The sequence below is a fragment of the Schistocerca cancellata genome, chromosome 4 (assembly GCF_023864275.1).
Source record: "Schistocerca cancellata isolate TAMUIC-IGC-003103 chromosome 4, iqSchCanc2.1, whole genome shotgun sequence".
Classification (NCBI taxonomy): domain Eukaryota; kingdom Metazoa; phylum Arthropoda; class Insecta; order Orthoptera; family Acrididae; genus Schistocerca; species Schistocerca cancellata.
The window spans coordinates 136553174-136573852 of record NC_064629.1 but is presented as its reverse complement, the minus strand read 5'-3'; the positions used below and the strand labels follow the sequence as shown (position 1 = coordinate 136573852).

At 45.0% G+C, this 20679-nt stretch overlaps 1 non-coding gene across 1 annotated transcript; it reads right to left on the bottom strand.

Moving 5' to 3' along the window:
• Positions 1-11253: 11253 nt before the first annotated feature.
• On the bottom strand, positions 11254-11328 carry Trnat-ugu (transfer RNA threonine (anticodon UGU)). Its single transcript has one exon. It is a non-coding gene; the product is annotated as a tRNA-Thr (tRNA).
• Positions 11329-20679: the final 9351 nt, after the last annotated feature.

Genomic DNA, 20679 nt, shown 5'->3' with positions numbered 1-20679 from the left:
TTGACGGCACTTTGAACAGTGGACGTTACATTTCAGATGTGTTACGACCCGTGGCTCTACCCTTCATTCCATCCCTGCGAAACCCTACATTTCAGCAGGATAATGCACGACCGCATGTTGCAGGTCCTGTACAGGCCTTTCTGATACAGAAAATGTTCGACTGCTGCCCTGACCAGCACGTTGTCCATATCTCTCACCAATTGAAGACGTCTGGTCAATGGTGGCCGAGCAAGTGGCTCGTCACAATACGCCAGTCACTACTCTTGATGAACTGTGGTATCGTGTTGAAGCTGCAATGGCAGCTGTACCTTACACGCCATGCAGGCTCTGTTTGACTCAATGCACAGGCTTATCAAGGCCCTTATTACGGCCAGAGGTGGTTATTCTGGGTACTGATTTCTCAGGATCTATGACCCAGAGTGCGTGAAAATGTAATCACATGTCAGTTCTAGTATAATATACTTGTCCAATGAATACCCGTTTATCATCTGCGTTTCTTTTTAGTGTAGCAATATTAATGGCCAGTAGTGTATGAACAAAACCAACATGATATCCGAAAAAAATGTTTTGCATTAATTATTGAACGCGCCTTGTCATACTGAAAAATCCAGGGTATCGTCAGCCCCAGGTGCAACCCTTCCACACTGTCGCCAGTCAGAATCGTCAGAAGTCCAAGCAAATGGAACGAGGCGGTACATTACCTTGGTGTAAATGCTGGAGACTTCTGATATGTTCCCAGTACATCAGAAAAGTGTAGCCAGAGAACCCTTGTAAGGCAGCAAAATTTTGCCACCATACATTTAATGTTCTGGTAGATTTATATTAGATTACTGTTCACGATGAAAAATCGGATTATTAATCATTTCATTTGTTGGTACTGGCTGGCATAAAGTACTGACAATTTCTGTAGTACTGAATATCTGAGAGTTAATTAGGACTGCATACTGACAGTAAGGGCGAAGAGGGCCAGGCGTCCCTAAGAAGCCGTTGTCGTCTAAATAGAGGCTGGGAAAAGTTTTGTCGTGTTCCTCAGAGGAAGGCATTTACTGCCCTGAGAGAGAGCAGTACGTGGCAGCGGCGGTTTACGATGCTTGAGGCGGGAAACCCCCGTAGCGTGGACAGAATGGGTGGGATATTGCTCTCTAGTGGGAGTGGAAAAAAATTTCAGAACAGTGTACCTGGGGAAAGAGCGTTGGGGTGGAAGACGGCGAAACGTCATCCTTTTAGTGTGAAGGAATGCACGGGGTCACAAATGACGGTCGCGAGCCGACCTCTGAGGAATCTTCTCACAGGAAGCGCTCGGTCCCGCTTCCCATCAAAAAACAGAGACACGTTTCTGGTGGGGAGTGCTAAGTAAGGATAGCAGTTATAGCTTAAACAACCAGTTTTTGGTTACACCGGTTCTTTTCGTCTCCAGTTTAACCTTACTGTTAAAACCTCTCAAAATAACCGGTTTCTGAAATAGCCGATTTTCGGTTTTTAATTGTTACTATGTCCTATAAAAAACGTAGATTTTGAACATAGATTGAAAAATTCTAATGGATGTGAAATAGAATGGGTGCACGATCGGAATGGGCTTGAGGCTGCAGCAGAAATCGGTCTCATTGTCTGCAGCAAAGATTGCAAAGGTTAAGGAGACGGTTGTGGCATCAGCGAGATCGAAGTCACAAATAGACCATTTTCCTGCGTCGTCACTTTCTGATGGTTTCAGTTTTTCACCCTGAAGCAACCACAAAATTAAGTGTTCAGTTTTTAACCCTAGTTTACACCATGTCAATAAAATTATGGGTATATCGATCAAATTTACCTCCTCTTTCAAGAAACGTTGTGAATGTTTCCTCTTTATATGTTGTCACAAATTTGGTGTGCCTCCTGCCGTTTCTAATCGTTTAAAGCAACTGGAGCATTGTCCTTCCAAACTAGGGATGGTACAACTCTGCAGTAGAGTCCGAGGTCGACAGCGAGAAACTGCCATTTAGACCAGGCAGGGGCAGGTCCTGCACACTGCATGTACTCTCGTACCGTCTAATAGGCCACATCAGACGACAACAGGTACATTACTGTCTTCAATGCTGTACCGATTCTTATGTCGTGTTTGTTGCTAGTTTCTAACTCTAGGCGTTGTTATTAAAATAGTGATGATTGGTTTTCCCAACATCCATAATAATCTAATATCAAAATTTTTATGAACAAACATTACTCGTTTTCTTTTAAAAAATATTTATTTGAAAACAAAAAATTTTAGCACTGCTGCTATGGTAGATTGATACGCCAGCTTTGCACCAGATCATCAGCAAAAAATTAAAAAAAACTGTTGCAACTGAGACCATCAAATATAAAAAAAAACGGTTATTCAGTGCTAAAATACCGGTACCGATTTTCCCATCCCTACCGCTAAGGATGTAAGAAGGGAAATGGAACCTTACAGAAAATCTTCTGAAAGGAATTTGAGCTTCATGCGATTGGTTGGCAGATTCATGAATAATATGATGGAAGGTAATGATTTTGTAACGGCCGGTAGGATTCGTCGCCTGAGTGCAAACGTAGATGCTGCGTGTCCAGGAGGAGCGCAGTACGACGTGAGCAAGCACTTCCCTCCGGGAATCGGTCGAGAGCACATCCCTGCCAGGATCAATCGAAGACACTTCCCTCCGGAAATCGAGCTAGAGACTTCGCTGTTTACTTGAGTGACGATTCTTTAGCTCTCTGCGAGTCTGAGACACACTGAAGTGCTTCTTCACGGGAGAATACATAAGTCGAATTTCTGTTCCTGGTTAGTAAACAAACAGTACAATCTTGTACTGTTTGTTGAACTGGGAGTTCGCCGGCGGCATACCGGGTCCACTGTGTAGGCACGGAATTGCAAGTAAGCCACGTACATCAGCTGCATGTATGGAGGAATCCGATATTGTGTATTTCATATTTGTACAATTTTTTGTACTCTACTTTTTTTTAAATAAATAATTTACGGTGTCCACGTTGTAATTAATTCTAATAGCATCCCGATGGGAATCATGGGTCTGATGTGCTAAACAGAAGTGAAGCAAAACCACAACACGATACTTCGTTTCATGAAAACCCATAGGTGTAGGTTGGCAATGGCAGGGTCCAGAATGAAATTTTCACTCCGCAGAGGAGTGTGCGCTGATATGAAACTTCCTGGCAGGCACAAGTCCTGAGTTACAGTCGCGGTCTGGCACACAGTTTTAATCTGTCAGAAAGTTTCAGTTTCAATGGAAGGGTCATCTGAATCATTTGCAAGCGTGAGAATTCCAATGCGGAGACAACATTAGACAACCATAGGTACACACCGCACTCTTTACAAACACCTCGGGAGTTTACGCGCTAATGCGTATCTTCGGTCGTGCTTACATTGGGATCCCTCTGTAGGTGTAAGGCTTCGATTCGCCGTGAATTACAGTATGTCACTTTGCTATGGAAAGATGTTGCCGTGGGTTCAAAGCGAGGGAGAAAAGACCTTGAAATTTCCTCAATTCCCAAGAAAACCTCACAACACCTCTGTTGCAAATCACAGGCATCCCATTTTACGAGGTGCATTCAAGTTCTAAGGCCTCCGATTTTTTTTTCTAATTAACTACTCACCCGAAATCGATGAAACTGGCGTGACTTCTCGACGTAATCGCCCTGCAGACGTACACATTTTTCACAACGCTGACGCCATGGTTCCATGGCAGCGGCGAAGGCTTCTTTAGGAGTCTGTTTTGACCACTGGAAAATCGCTGAGGCAATAGCAGCACGGCTGGTGAATGTGCAGCCACGGAGAGTGTCTTTCGTTGTTGGAAAAAGCCAAAAGTCACTAGGAGCCAGGTCAGGTGAGTAGGGAGCATGAGGAATAACTTCAAAGTTGTTATCACGAAGAAACTGTTGCGTAACGTTAGCTCGATGTGCGGGTGCGTTGTCTTGGTGAAACAGCACACGCGCAGCCCTTCCCGGACGGTTTGTTGCAGTGCAGGAAGGAATTTGTTCTTCAAAACATTTTCGTAGGATGCACCTGTTACCGTAGTGCCCTTTGGAACGCAATGGGTAAGGATTACGCCCTCGCTGTCCCAGAACATGGACACCATCATTTTTTCAGCACTGGCGGTTACCCGAAATTTTTTTGGTGGCGGTGAATCTGTGTGCTTCCATTGAGCTGACTGGCGCTTTGTTTCTGGATTGAAAAATGGCATCCACGTCTCATCCATTGTCACAACCGACGAAAAGAAAGTCCCATTCATGCTGTCGTTGCGCGTCAACTTTGCTTAGCAACATGCCACACGGGCAGCCGTGTGGTCGTCCGTCAGAATTCGTGGCACCCACCTGGATGACACTTTTCGCATTTTCAGGTCGTCATGCAGGATTGTGTGCACAGAACCCACAGAAATGCCAACTCTGGAGGCGATATGTTCAACAGTCATTCGGCGATTCCCCAAAACAATTCTCTCCACTTTCTCGATCATGTCGTCAGACCAGCTCGTGCGAGCCCGAGGTTGTTTCGGTTTGTTGTCACACGATGTTCTGCCTTCATTAAACTGTCGCACCCAGGAACGCACTTTCGACACATCCATAACTGCGTCACCACATGTCTCCTTCAACTGTCGATGAATTTCAATTGGTTTCACACCACGCAAATTCAGAAAACGAATGATTGCACGCTGTTCAAGTAAGGAAAACGTCGCCATTTTAAGTATTTAAAACAGTTCTAATTCTCGCCACTGGCGGTAAAATTCCATCTGCCATACGGTGCTGCCATCTCTGGGACGTATTGACAATGAACGCGGCCTCGTTTTAAAACAATGCGCATGTTTCAATCTCTTTCCAGACCGGAGAAAAAAAATCGGAGGCCTTAGAACTTGAATGCACCTCGTATGTAAACCGCTTCATGAACGCCAGGAGAATTTTGATGCGTAAGTGTGGCGATCTTATACAGACCCTTGGACATCAAATCTATAGAAGCCTTTAAGATCGCAAGCAGGACATGCTGAACAGTTTAAGTTATCATCGACAGAAAACACGTACATAAACAACAAAAGAAGACCGCCAAGAAACACACTGATCAGCCAGAACATTATGGCACCCTACCTAATAGTCGGTATGTCCACCTTTGGCATGAATAACAGCGGCGACGCGTCGTGACAAGGAAGCAATGATGCCTTTGTAGCTCGCTCGAGGGAATTCGCATCACTTCTGTACACACAGGTCACCTACTTCCTGTAAATTCCGGGGAGGGGGCCGATGAGCTCTGACGCCACGTTCAATCACATCATAGATATGTTCGATAAGGTTCAGATCTGGCGAACTGGGGGGCCAGCGCTTCAACTGGAACTCGCTACTGTGTTCCTCGATCCACTCCATCACACTCCACATGGCGCATTATCGTGTTGAAGAATGCGACAGCTGCCGGGTAACATGATCGTCATGAAGGGGTGTACGTGGTCTGCAACCAGTGTACGATACTCCCTGGCCGTCATCGTGCCTAGTGTGAGCCATGGATGCCCACGTGAATGTTCCATAGAGAATAATGGAGCCGCCGCCAGCTTGTGTGCTTCCCACAGTACAGGTGTCTTGCGCCAGTGTCCAGTGCCCATGGTCACGTGCCCATTTCACTCGCAGTTGCCTATGTCGTGCTGTTAACATTGGCACATGCATGGGTCGTCGGCTGCGGAAGCCCATCGTTACGAGTGTTCGGTGCTCTGTGCGTTCAGACACAATTGTACTCTGCCCAGCATTACATTCTGATGTTAGTTCCTCCGCAGTTCGCCGCCTGTCCATTTTACCAGCCTGCCCACCCTACGACGTCCGACATGTGAAATGATGGGTGGCCCCCCAATCCCACGAAGTATGGACATGGTTTCACCTTCGTTTCGCCACGTGTTGAAGACACTCGCCACAGCATACTTCGAACACCCAACAAGTCGTGCAGAAATGATCCTGCCGAGCCTCAGGGCCATCTAAATCCGCCCTTTGTCAAACTCAGATAGATCGCACAACTTCCCCATTCTATACATTGACAGCACTCTTACTCATATTACATGCACCGTGGTGTGTCTGACTAGCAGTCATTCCTCGTGAGGTGGGGCAACTATCGTCTGGACTGGTTTATAGCAATAGTAGGTCGGTAATCATAATGTTATGGCTGATCAGTGTAAGATTACACCATGAAACAGGACCTTTAGAGCAGTTTCATAGCGGAGTAGCTTTTTTTATGGACATTATCTGTAGCTGACGCTACAAGTCGCCTGTACGTGAAGGTAACGCTTTTGGAAGAGAGCGTAGGTTTTATGTCTATTTACATTTAGGTGACAAAAGTCGTGGAATAGCTTTTAATTTTATGTCGGTCATGCTTTTACCCGGCGTATTGCAGCAACCCTGCGTGTCATGGACTCAGTAAGTCGTTGGAAGTTCCCTTGAGAAATGTTGAGCCATATTGCCTCTACAGTCATCCACAATTGCGAAAGTATTGCCGGTGCAGTATTTTTTGCACGAACTGACCTCTCGATTACGTCCCATGGCGGGTGATCTGGGGAGCCAAACAATTCGCTCGAACTGTACAGAATGTTCTTCAATCCAAACGCGGTTAACTGTGGCCCAGTGACATGGCACATTGTCAGCCACAAAATTTCATTCTTGTTTGGAAACATGAAGATCATGAATGGCTGCAAATGATCTCCAAGCAGCCAAACGTAACATTTACAGTAAATGATCGGTTCAATTAGACAAGAGGACCCAGCCCCCACGTAAATACAGCCCACATCTTTACGGAGCCCCCACCAGTTCGCACAGTGCCTCGTTGACAATTTGGGTCCATGGCTTCACGGGGTCTGCGCCGCACTCGAACCCTACAATTAGCTCTTACCAACTGAAATCGGGACTCATCTGACCAGGCCACGGTTTTCCAGTTGTCTAGCGGCCAACCGATATGATCAGCAGCACAGGAGAGGCGCTGCAGGCGATGTCGTGCTGTTAGGAAAGGCACTCGCGTCGGTCGTCTGCTGCCATAGCCAATTCGCCGCACTATCTACATCTACATCTACATCCATACTCCGCAATCCACCATACGGTGCATGGCAAAGAGTACCTCGTACCACAACTAGCATCTTCTCTCCCTGTTCCACTCCCAAACAGAACGAGGGAAAAATGACTGCCTATATGCCTCTGTTCGAGCCCTAATCTCTCTTATCTTATCTTTCTAGTCTTTCCGCGAAATATAAGTTGGCGGCAGTAAAATTGTACTGCAGTTAGCCTCAAATGCTGGTTCTCCATATTTCCTCGGTAGCGATTCACGAAAAGAACGCCTCCTTTCATCTAGAGACTCCCACCGGAGTTCCTGAAGCATTTCCGTAACACTCGCTTGATGATCAAACCTACCAGTAACAAATCTAGCAGCCCGCCTCTGTATTGCTCCTATGTCCTCCCTCAATCCAACCTGATAAGGATCCCAAACGCTCGAGCAGTACTCAAGAATAGGTCGTATTAGTGTTTTATAAGCGGTCTCCTCTACAGATGAACCACATCTTCCCAAAATTTTACCAATGAACCGTAGACGACTATCCGCCTTCTCCACAACTGCCATTACATGCTTGTCCGATTTCATATCGCTCTGCAATGTTACACCCAAATATTTAATCGACGTGACTGTGTCAGGCGCTACACTACTAATGGAGTATTCAAACATTACGGGATTCTTTTTCCTATTCATCTGCATTAATTTACATTTATCTATATTTAGAGGTAGCTACCACTCTTTACACCAATCACAAATCCTGCCCAAGTCATCTTGTATCCTCCTACAGTCACTCAACGACGACACCTTCCCGTACACCACAGCATCATCAGCAAACAGCCGCCCGTTGCTATCCACCCTATCCAAAAGGTCATTTATGTAGATAGAAAACAACAGCGGACCTACCACACTTCCCTGGGGCACTCCAGATGATACCCTCACCTCCGACGAACACTCACCATCGAGGACAACGTACTGGGTTCTATTAATTAAGAAGTCTTCGAGCCACTCACATATTTGGGAACCAATCCCATATGCTAACGGATGTGTTCGTCTTGCGTCCCACATTGATTTCTGTGGTTATTTCACGCAGTATTGCTTGTCCGTTAGCACTGACAACTCTACGCAAACGTCGCTGCTCTCGGCCCAAGTAAAGGCAGTCGGGCTCTGCGTTGTCCGTGACGAGGGATAATGCGTGAAATGTCGTATTCTCGGCACACTATTGTCACTGCGTATCACGGATTATTGAACTCCCTAACGATTTCCGAAATGGAATATCCTATGCGTCTAGCTCCAACTACTATACTGAGTTCTAAGTCTGTAAACTCCCATCTTGCGGCCATAATGACGTAGGAGAACTTTTCACACGAATCACCTGAGTACAAGTGACAGCTTCGCCAATGTGGTGCCCTTTTATAGCTTGTGTACGCGATACTCCATACAAATACTTTCAGAAATGACTTCCTGACACTTAAATCTATACTCGATGTTAACAAATTTCTCTTCTTCAGAAACGCTTTCCTTGCCATTGCCAGTCTACATTTTATATCCTCTCTACTTCGACCATCATCAGTTATTTTGCTCCCCAAATAGCAAAACTCCTTTACTACTTTAAGTGTCTCATTTCCTAATCTAATACCCTCAACATCACCCGACTTAATTCGACTACATTCCATTATCCTCGTTTTGCTTTTGTTGATGTTCATCTTATATCCTCCCTTCAAGACACCATCCATTCCGTTCAACTGCTCTTCCAAGTCCTTTGCTGTCTCTGACAGAATTACAATGTCATGTATGGATGCCATGTATGGAAGTGAAACATGGACGATAAATAGTTTGGACAAGAAGAGAATAGAAGCTTTCGAAATGTGGTGCTACAGAAGAATGATGAAGATTAGATGGATAGATCACATAACTAATGAGGAGGTACTGAATAGGATTGGGGAGAAGAGGAGTTTGTGGCACAACTTGACCAGAAGAAGGGATCGTTTGGTAGGACATGTTCTGAGGCATCAAGGGATCACCAATTTAGTATTGGAGGGCAGCGTGGAGGGTAAAAATCGTAGGGGGAGACCAAGAGATGAATACACTAAGCAGATTCAGAAGGATGTAGGTTGCAGTAGGTACTGGGAGATGAAGAAGCTTGCACAGGATAGAGTAGCATGGAGAGCTGCATCAAACCAGTCTCAGAACTGAAGACCACAACAACAACAACAACAACAACGCGATACTGCCACCATCTGTATATGTGCATATTTCTATCCCCTTACTTTTGCCATCTCACTGTAACGTACAGACGTAGAAGTCCAATGGACGAGGACATGGGCACCTGAAGGGAGTTTGAAATGAAATATTTAAATAAACTGAATTCTGATTTATTCTGCCACATAAGTGTATATAGAGGCTCGCCGGGGCCGAACTGTGAGGCCGTCCGCTAGTCTAAGTAAACGTAATGGGTAGAGGAATGGGAGGAGAGAGGAGACGTTACAGATCTGAATTAGCTGATGGCTGCTGGAGAAGAGCAGAGCCTGGGGCTGATGGCCCTAAGCCATCAGCTCGGTAGAAGAGCGAAAACACGGTATCGAGCAGCCTGTTCTCTTAACTCCAAGGAGCAGCGAGCAACCAACACGTGACACCTCTCTTTCTATTTCTGTTGTCTTACTATGGTGGCGCAGATTACCAGAAAAAAACAGCATCTGCTGACGCTACCGTTCTTTCTGGAACATAGGCTCTGTTCGATGTGTAGTTTAAAAACGTGACGAAAAATTGGGAATAAAGTTGTGTACCAACAACGTAAAATATTCAGAAAGCACTGGCGAGCCATATCCTGGCAAACATAGTCGAGTTGGGATGAGACCAGGTCTAGGTAAATCCAAATAAGACTAGCATGATTCGCATTGGGATGAGACCAGGCCTAGGTAAATCCAAATAAGACTAGCATGATTCGCATCCCAAGATAGGTGGGCAAGGAAGCAAAGAGCGTTAAGCTTCTGCTTGCAACTAGTCGTTAGTTGACGAATGTGGAGCTCCCAAGTCAGCATTTTATCAAAAACGAGGCCAAAGAAAAGAAACTGTGCAACAATTTCCACGCGCCGGGTATCCAAGAAGAGGTCTAGGTCAGGCTGGGCCATGGTATGACGACAGAAATACATGACCCATATTTTTGCGGAAAGAAACTGAAAATGTGGGAAAGGGTACACGCAGAGGACTGTAGGATGGGAGCTTGGCACTGGCGTTCTGCCGAGGCTCTTAGTAGGAATCTGTACGAAATGCAAGAGTCGTCAACTTATTACAGTGCATGGATGACCATTGGCCTGAACAGACGTCATTAGCGTACTGATGAGGAAGAGTGCGACACTTGTGACGGAACCTTGTGGGACGCCATTCTCTTGGACATGCGGACAGCTGACTGAAGTAGCAACTCGAACCCAGATAACTGCCGACGAATAAAAGCCAGTAGGGAGCCACAAAAGCCCCAGTCAGAGAAGATAAGTAAAACGTGATGGCGTCAAAGTGGTGCCGTATGTCTTATGTGAGTCAAAAAAGACTGCAATGTGGTGTTGGCGTTTAGGAAAAGCCTGTCGGATTGCTGTTCCCAAGTGGACCGGATGGTCTGTTGTGGATTGTCCATTCTGGATACCACACTGACAGGGGGAAAGAGGCCCAAGACTCGAGAATCGAACATGATCTGTATGCAACCATCCTTTCAAGCAGTCTGCAGAGCACGTTGGTGAAGCTAATCGGTCGGTAGCTGTCAATAGACGTTCGGTTTTCACCTGGCTTAATGATTGGTAAGATGATACTGTTTCCCTATTGTGAAGGGAAGACACTTTAGAGCCAAATACAGTTGAACACGTGAGTAGATGTTGTCGTTGAGTAATATTCAGGTGTTGAATAACCCGATTATGAGTTGACCCAAGGCCTGGGACCATATCATAAGACGAGGCAAGAGCCTTAAGTAGCTCCCAGTCAGTGAAATGTTCATTATATGATTCGAAATAGTGGGGGAGGGGGTGTTTGACACATGGGGAAGTCTTCAACCTGTTGTCTCTGCAGTAGAAAGACAGCCAGATAAGAAGCAGTTAGCAATGCTGTCGCAAAGTGGTTGCAAGGTGTTCAGCAAGAACTGATGCATCGATACAAAAACCACCCTGAAGGGCAAGACCTAGAACAGTTGTTAGAATTATATTTTAATACCTTCAGCTGCTACCAGGCGTTGATATATATCAACGGGGACAGGTGAAAATGTGTGCCCCGACCGGGACTCGAACCCGGGATCTCCTGCTCACATGGCAGACGCTCTATCCATCTGAGCCACCGAGGGCGCAGAGGATAGTGCGACTGCAAGGACTCGCGCACGCCTCCCGCGAGACCCACATTCTCACCTTATATGTCCACACACTACATTCGTAGTGTCCCATCCCAGCACACTCATTACTCGTGGCGTGGAAGACATTCTTACCAATGCCGTAAGAGTTCGGGGAATATGTGTGCATCCGCACAGAAGGAGAAGGTCATGGCCAGTGTTGCCAGAACTATGTACTTATACAGACATGTCCGAAAGAACAGAAACCAGCGCCTATTACCGCTCGGCCACAGCGGCCGGCTGTGCTTAATTGTTTTAATAAAGTTGAGGTTAATATTTAGCAAACTACTTTTAAATTACGACGCCAAAGAAGACCGTTCCTCTTCCTGTTGATAGCCGCCCACTTGTTAAAACACCCTTTCTGCGAGAAAATGGAAAGACAGTCTCGTGCTTAAGGCATGAGCATCTATCCGTCACGCCACCTATTCCATTCATATTTGCTTCCACATGATATCTGTTGTGCGCCCTAGTAGTAAACATGCGTGCTACAGGCCTAAAGCATGGAAATTTGATCATAAATGAATTCCATATGGGATAGTAGACATGGAAGATTAAATAAGAAATAAGTAATGACAAGCCCAACCGCTGAAAATGGTGTTCGAGTTGCAGAGCGGATAGCTGATACCCATCAACAAGAACCTTTCAACGAAATCGATGAACAGACAAAAATTAATTGAGATGCTATTGGTTATTGCCCATCGATTTAACTTGTGGCGAAGCACTGTTTGGATCCCAGGGTACCAGGGTACCAGGGTACATCTACCGCTGTCAGCATAAACTATCGTGATCATTGAAATATGAATTTCAATGGTTACCTCTGGAAAAACTGTATATTAACTGTGTGCACATGAGTTACAGTGCAGTAGGCCACACATCATTTCTTGCTGGGTTATAGGTACAGGGTGTTTCAAAAATGACCGGTATATTTGAAACGGCAATAAAAACTAAACGAGCAGCGATAAAAATACACCGTTTGTTGCAATATGCTTGGGACAACAGTACATTTTCAGGCGGACAAACTTTCGAAATTACAGTAGTTACAATTTTCAACAACAGATGGCGCTGCAAGTGATGTGAAAGATATAGAAGACAACGCAGTCTGTGGATGCACCATTCTGTACGTCGTCTTTCTGCTGTAAGCGTGTGCTGTTCACAACGTGCAAGTGTGCTGTAGACAACATGGTTTATTCCTTAGAACAGAGGATTTTTCTGGTGTTGGAATTCCACCGCCTAGAACACAGTGTTGTTGCAACAAGACGAAGTTTTCAACGAAGGTTTAATGTAACCAAAGGACCGAAAAGCGATACAATAAAGGATCTGTTTGAAAAATTTCAACGGACTGGGAACGTGACGGATGAACGTGCTGGAAAGGTAGGGCGACCGCGTACGGCAACCACAGAGGGCAACGCGTAGCTAGTGCAGCAGGTGATCCAACAGCGGCCTCGGGTTTCCGTTCACCGTGTTGCAGCTGCGGTTCAAATGACGCCAACGTCCACGTATCGTCTCATGCGCCAGAGTTTACACCTCTATCCATACAAAATTCAAACGCGGCAACCCCTCAGCGCCGCTACCATTGCTGCACGAGAGACATTCGCTAACGATATAGTGCACAAGATTGATGACGGCGATATGCATGTGGGCAGCATTTGGTTTACTGACGAAGCTTATTTTTACCTGGACGGCTTCGTCAATAAACAGAACTGGCGCATATGGGGAACCGAAAAGCCCCATGTTGCAGTCCCATCGTCCCTGCATCCTCAAAAAGTACTGGTCTGGGCCGCCATTTCTTCCAAAGGAATCATTGGCCCGTTTTTCAGATCCGAAACGATTGCTGCATCACGCTATCTGGACATTCTTCGTGAATTTGTGGCGGTACAAACTGCCTTAGACGACACTGCGAACACCTCGTGGTTTATGCAAGATGGTGCCCGGCCACATCGCACGGCCGACGTCTTTAATTTCCTGAATGAATATTTCGATGATCGTGTGATTGCTTTGGGCTATCCGAAACATACAGGAGGCGGCGTGGATTGGCCTCCCTATTCGCCAGACATGAACCCCTGTGACTTCTTTCTGTGGGGACACTTGAAAGACCAGGTGTACCGCCAGAATCCAGAAACAATTGAACAGCTGAAGCAGTACATCTCATCTGCATGTGAAGCCATTCCGCCAGACACGTTGTCAAAGGTTTCGGGTAATTTCATTCAGAGACTACGCCATATTATTGCTACGCATGGTGGATATGTGGAAAATATCGTACTATAGAGTTTCCCAGACCGCAGCGCCATCTGTTGTTGAAAATTGTAACTACTGTAATTTCGAAAGTTTGTCTGCCTGAAAATGTACTGTTGTCCCAAGCATATTGCAACAAACGGTGTATTTCTATCGCTGCTCGTTTAGTTTTTATTGCCGTTTCAAATATACCGGTCATTTTTGAAACACCCTGTACATGCCAGCAGTATAAAGTTCACAAACACCACACAGTTGTGAGTACATGAGCCACCATCCTTCGTGAGTAACTTTGGTAACCGGACGTCAGAGCATATTCTCGGTGCTCAAGGGATGACGAGGGGTAGGATATTAAACGTACCGTTGATAGCGAGGTCATTAGAGATAGATCACAAGCTCGGATTATGGAAGGATGGACAGGGAAAGCGGCCGTATCCTTCCGAAGGAACCATCCCGGCATTTGCTTTAAGCGATTTAGGGAAATCACGGAAAACATAGATCTGTATCTCCGTATGGGGATTTGAACCGTCATCCTGCCGAATGCGAGTCCAGTGTGCTAACCACTGCGCCATCTCGCTCGGTCTCAGAGCATTAGAAAAGAGCGATTTGAGATGTGTGTTTTGTACTTTGATTGCACTTTGCTATTGAATTAGGAAGTTGAGTACATTGCAGCTCAATGGTGATATGCTTTTAAGAGGAAAGTTTACGTGGGCTGCAATGGATCTTGGATCTAGTGGTATCTTATTCGTTTTCTCTCATGGGGATATTATTAATGGTTTAATCTTTTTTTCAGTGCAGGCAGAACATTTAAGAGGGAAACACAAAACACATAGTAACGAGAGATTTAAAACGAATGAATATCCATGCCCGAGCTAGAATGCGAAGCAATTATATCCGATTCATGTGGTAGAAGCTGTTCTCCATGAGACGTACCGCGATAAACTGCATTTTAGCCATCGCCGAGGACGTTATCAACCTGCTCATGTCAGAGAACTTAAACTACTAGTGTCCGCAGCTCGTGGTCTCGCGGCTGCGTTCTCGCTTCCCGAGCACGGGGTCTCGGGTTCGATTCCCGGCGGGGTCAGGGATTTTTACCTGCCTCGAGATGACTGGGTGTTTGTGTTGTCCTCATCATTTCATCATCCTCCATGCAAGTGGAAGATTGGACTGAGAAACGGTTGGGAATTTGTACGGGCGCTGATAACCGCGCAGTTGCGCGCCCCACAATCTAAACATCATCATCATTAAACTAGTAGTGCATGATAGCAGAGCAAGTGGCATTTTCGTTCATTTCTGATTACATGAAAATATAATGTGCGCTTGCTACTGGAGGCCTGTTTTTCTATTTTTTTGCCAAGGGTCAAGGGTCTGACAACTCGTCGAAATCAGTCCGTTTGGAGACAATCCTAGCCTCATTTGGATGATAATGGTGCTTGAAGAAACGACCGTACTGATCGGAAATGCGTTAGCGAAACCATGGAAAGCCGATGTCAGAATGGCAACGTGGAGATTTAAACCCCTGTTTAAAGGGAATTCGCGCCGAGTGATTTCCGCACTGCACCATCGCACTGACAACGTCGACAACTGAGACGAGGATAGCAAACACTGAATAACGATGATAATCTTCACAGACCTATTGCAAGTTGTGAAACGGATGCCTAGTAGGAATAAAACTGCCACCAGGAAATAAATAACAGGAGATAAGATACGAAAGCGCAACACCACCCCCACCAGTGATTTTACTGTCTAAGTAGGAACTTCAGAGAGTAACACACGTTGTCCCACGTCAAGACCGTTGCCCAACAAGAGTGCCGCAATGTTAAATGAGAGACCATGTTCCGGGTTTCCTGCAGAGAGAGTTCTACTGCTGTACGGATAATAATCGAATACCGAGGGAGGTGGAGCAGTGGATAGCACACTGGACTCGCATTCGGAAGGTCGACGGTTCGAGCCCGCATCCAGCCGTTCAGATTTAGGTTTTCCGTGACTTCCCTAATTCGCTCCAGGCGAATGCCGGCATGGTTCCTTTGAAAGGGCACAGCCGATTTCCGATTTCCTTCCCCTTCCTTGACATCATCCGAGCTTGTGATCCGTCTCTAATGAGCTCGACGTCGACGGGGCGTTAAACCCAAGCTCTCTTCCTTGATAACAAGTGAACCACAGTGAACGATTGAAATGACGTGGCAACTGCAAACGTACTCCAAATCTGAAGTAGGTGGAACAGTATGAGTCTTGTGGGAAATCGTCTAAATTACAACAGGTTCACCGTGAAATTCTGCCGATATACAGAAAGAACGGAATATCTCGTCTAGCCGTAGTGAAATGGCGTTAACAATTTTACCAAGACCGCACAGACGAGGTTGATGCTGATCGGGAAGTCCAGATATTGCACCATGCGATTTCCGTCTCCAACATGCTGAAAGAACCTCTGCGAGAAAAGAGATTTTCCAACCACGAGGACGCTGACGCAACGGTTCTCCCACGAGTGGATTTCTGTCGCTGAGGAATTGGATGACCTGCGGAACGTTCCGATCATTGTTTTCAGAGACTTTGTTACTATGTTCCAAAACAGTGTCATTTATCCGTGTCACTTTGAAATGCAGAGCAGCATTCAATAAAATTCATTTGCCCTGCCTTAGCATCGTGTACATTAATTTTTGAACTCCCCTCGTAACTGTATAGCACAGGAACGAAGATAAGGTCTACTTCGTGCCTGATTTCATAAAAGGGCGAAATAGTTATGCAAATTAGGAGTGTGCTATGTTGGTGCCACCGCTACGCGAAATATCAGCGAGAAACCGCTGTCCGCGTGACGCGCTGTCAGTTTAGGCTGAAGAAGCGTGACTCGACTGCAAAAACAGCCACGCGTCACACGAAAGCCGTCACTCAATAAACGTGTTTTCGTTCCCTTTTTCAGCGTGGGCACCTTCATCGGACTTTTTTACCTCGACAGTTCTAACAAACTGTGAATAAAATCTAATGCATGTGAAGTGGTCCAGTAATTTCCTGCATCCATTACATGGTTTTTATTTTTTCAACTATACAAAATTTTATGCTTATCGCAGATCATTACAGAATCTATAGATATTGCTTATTTACAGTCCCTCTGCCGAAAATACCGAATTTATGGAAACAAATAGCTTAGAAAAATTCTGTACAGTGGAACTGGAAAGTTAGTAACAAACTCGGACAAAACAGCATAAAAAGAGAGAGCTTCAAATTGATGGGGGTGACTGTTGCAGCTACATTGCTTCCTCGATCATTACCTGTTGTTCTCCATTTTATCATGTGCAACTTAGTAACAAGTGTGCGACGTGATGTTCTTCGAGAACACGACAATACCTCCTACAGCGCAATAGATGTTAAACCTCCAGGACCGCCTGATAGCACGCTGTGTGATTTTGTGTTTTGTGGAGGTTTGTTGTTTACTACTTCATATAGAACGGTAAGGAGACGTAGGCTACAGGGTTATACGGCAACTGTCGTCGCAGGAAACCCCAACAGGAACAGAATTGACTAGCGAACAATTTAAAACAGTAAACAGAAGATACAATTACACTATGTGATCAAAAGTATTCGAACACTTGGCTGAAAATGACTTACTAGTTCGTGGAGCCTTCCATCGGTAATGCTCGAGTTCAGTATGGTGTTGGCCCACCCTTAGCCTTGATTACAGCTTCCACTCTCGCCCGTATACGTTCAGTGAGGTGCTGGAAGGTTTCTTGGGGAATGGCAGCCCATTCTTCACGGAGTGTTGCACTTAGGTGACGTACGATGTCGGTCGATGAGGCGTGCCACGAAGTTGGCGTTCCAAGACTTCCCAACGGTGTTCTACAGGATTCAGGGCATGACTCTGTGCAAGCTAGTTCATTACAGGGATGTTATTGTGGTGTAACCACTCCGCCACAGGCCGTGCATTATGAACGGTGCTCTACCGTGTTGAAAGCTGTAATCGCCATCTCCGAATTGCTCTTCAACAGTGGGAAGTAAGAAGGTGCTTAAAACATCGATGTAGGCCTGTGCTGTTATAGTGCCACGCAAAACAACAAGGGGTGAAAGCCTCTTCTATGAAAAACACGAATGCTCCATAACACCACCGCCTCCAAATTTTACTGTTGGCACTACACACGCTGGCAGATGACGTTCACCGGGCTTTCGCCTTACCCACACCCTGCCGTCGGATCGCCACATTGTGTACCGTGATTCGTCACTCCACCAACCTTTTCCCACTGTTCACTCGTCCAATGGTTCCGCTCCTTACACCATGCGATGCGTTGGTTGGTATTTACCGGCCTTATGTGTGGCTTATGAGCAGCCGCTCGACCACGAAATTCAAGTTTTCTCACCTCCCGCCTAACTGTCATAGTACTTGCAGTGGATTCTGATGGAGTTTGGTATTCCTGTGTGATGGTCTGGATAGATGTCTGCCTATTACACATTACAACATGCGCCAGCACAAGGCGCTCACCTGCAGTTTGGCATGCCGTGACCGATCTTATTATGCAAAGATTTTAGTTTGACAAGGTGTCACCAGGTAATAAATAACTAACGTTGTCCATATAGCAATGAGAAAAGCATTGTAGTCGGAAAATGATTAGCAAACATATGTCGTAGCAAATAATAAGTCGTAGTACAGTCAGAGAATGACAGAAAACGGTAAAACTAGGGAATGGAAACATGAGGAAGGATTGGGGTGTAAAAGTGAGAGAAATTATATTATAGCGTAGATTGACATTACAAGTAAATCGAAATCTCAGACCCAGGAACTGTCAACAACAGTAAGACCTAAAAATGGGGCAGACTGAATCTATAAATAAAACCGAGAAATATTTAAAATATCGTCAAGGAGGAAGAAATGGTCTATATATCTGCTTAGAACAGAGCTACGGTTTTCTTTAGGTAAAAAGAAATTTTAGAGTTGCAGGCTCTGGTTTCGCGAAATCCTGCTGCATTATGGTTAAGTATTTGTTAACATGCCACTAACTACAAACAGGGATGAAAATTTAAAGGCAGTACAAAGGGCGGTAATTACTTTCAGTCGTTGCTTTCTTAGTAAGTGAGGAGAACTGTCATTGCTGGACGAAATAAACGTCATAATTTATAATGCTAAACAGCAATATACACTGCGTCTTTCTGATGTTATTATTACTACACAGCTAATATGAATCAAACGTCTAAAGATGCTTTTCAGGCAGATTTATACACTTTTATTGAAGTGATTTCTCTTCATGAAAGTTCGTTATTTGTGCCTGTGTTTGCCTTAAAAATAAATACGATAGGAATATTTTGCCTTGAAATAAGAAAGAAAAATAATACGGACGCTTAATTTGATTTTATTTTGAGCAAAACCCATTTTCCTGTAAACAAATTGAGCGTCCGTCTTTTTTTCTTTTTTTTTTTTTTTTCAAGGCGAAATATTCCCAACGTATTTATTGTTAAGGCAAACAAGGACACAAGTAACACGCTTTCGTAAAGAAAAATCACCTCTAGATAAGTGTATAAATGTACCTGAAAAGCATCTTTAGACGTTGGATTCCTATTAGATGTGTAGTAAAAACATCAGAAAATACGCATTGTATATTGCCGTTTGGCGTTCATCTTATTATAGGAATTTTTCCAACTTTTGGTGTTTACGGATGGTTTGACAATAAGAGGTAGCGGACAATTGTCTTTCTTTAAGCAGAAACTTTCAATCGAGAATACTTTTCTGCACGCAGTGCTGTTTCCAGATGTAAACAACAATCTCGTTATGCCGCTATTCAGAACACAATGGCAGTTCGTTGTTCTGTGAATTTTAGCCGGGCATTCAGAGCACGTCTCTCTTCTAGAAAGAGTTTGCTGTACCGGAGCTTAAAACGAAATTCGTGGGGAGGGATGGTGGGAGGGGCAGCTGGGGCTACGGTGAGGGTGGAGGGGAGGGGAGCGCAACGGAGTTAAAAAGCCTGCCAGGATATTTCGAGGGTAACTGAGGAATCTGTCTGTTCTATATGTCAATTAAAAATCAATCCGATTTCAGTTGTAAATTTAAGCTGAATTAATGTAAACGAATACACGAAGAGTAATAGTACATTGTTACAGCGGCCTCAGTCTTTTCCGCATGAGTTGTTGCATAGACGGTAATACTGTGTATTAAGTCGATTCCTCCCATTACGATGGTTCGCGAAGCTGTGAGTGCTAAGCTTCACTTCATTATACAGTATTGATGACAGTAAAGGATTTACATCGACGTCCGTACTCTTTGAACCATTGTGAAGTACATGGCAAAGTATGCCTTCCATTGTGCTAGTTATTAGGTTTTCTTTCCATTGCATTCAATCCTTTATGGAGTGCGGGAAGACTGACTGTGTAGCCCCGTCTATGTGCGCTGTAAAATGTCTAATCTTCACTTCGAGATCCATACGAGAGCAATACGTATGGAATTGTAATGTATTCCACAAGTCATCATTCAAAATTAGTTCTTTAAGCCTTGTAATTAGGCTTTCCCGGGATAGCTGGGGTCTATTTTGAAGCGTCTGTCAGTTCAGTTTCTTCAGCATCTCAGTGAAAATCTCCCATGGGTGACACTAACACGTGACATTCGTCGTACCCTTCTCTCTGTATGTTCGATATCCCCTGTGTTAACTATTTGGTGCGGGTCCCACACAACAGGGCAATATTCTAGCACTGGACATTGGCGTTTATTGATCGAATTTCCCTTGCATTCTGAGCATGTGATTAATTTCTGCGAATCGCACGATTGTAAAGTTTTACTTATTTGTTCAATATATTTTCTGAGCGTGATAAAAAAATAAATAAATCATCTTCGTGGAACAGATTTTCTGAGCATGATAACAAATATCTTATTACAACGAGCACATACCCGATTCAAGCTGTTTGGGTCACACAAGTTAGAGTGTATCTTCAGATGAATGTGTAATCCATTTCGAGAGCTCCATCTTTTACAACAGCCAGCGGACGCAGAGAGTTGTCGCAGTGCAATCGTCCTCTGCCCTGGTCTCAGTTACGTGTTCCTCCACAAACATTTGAGAAAACTCTTTGGAGAAGAAAACAGGAGATGTGCTTCACCGTCCTTGAGTGCCTG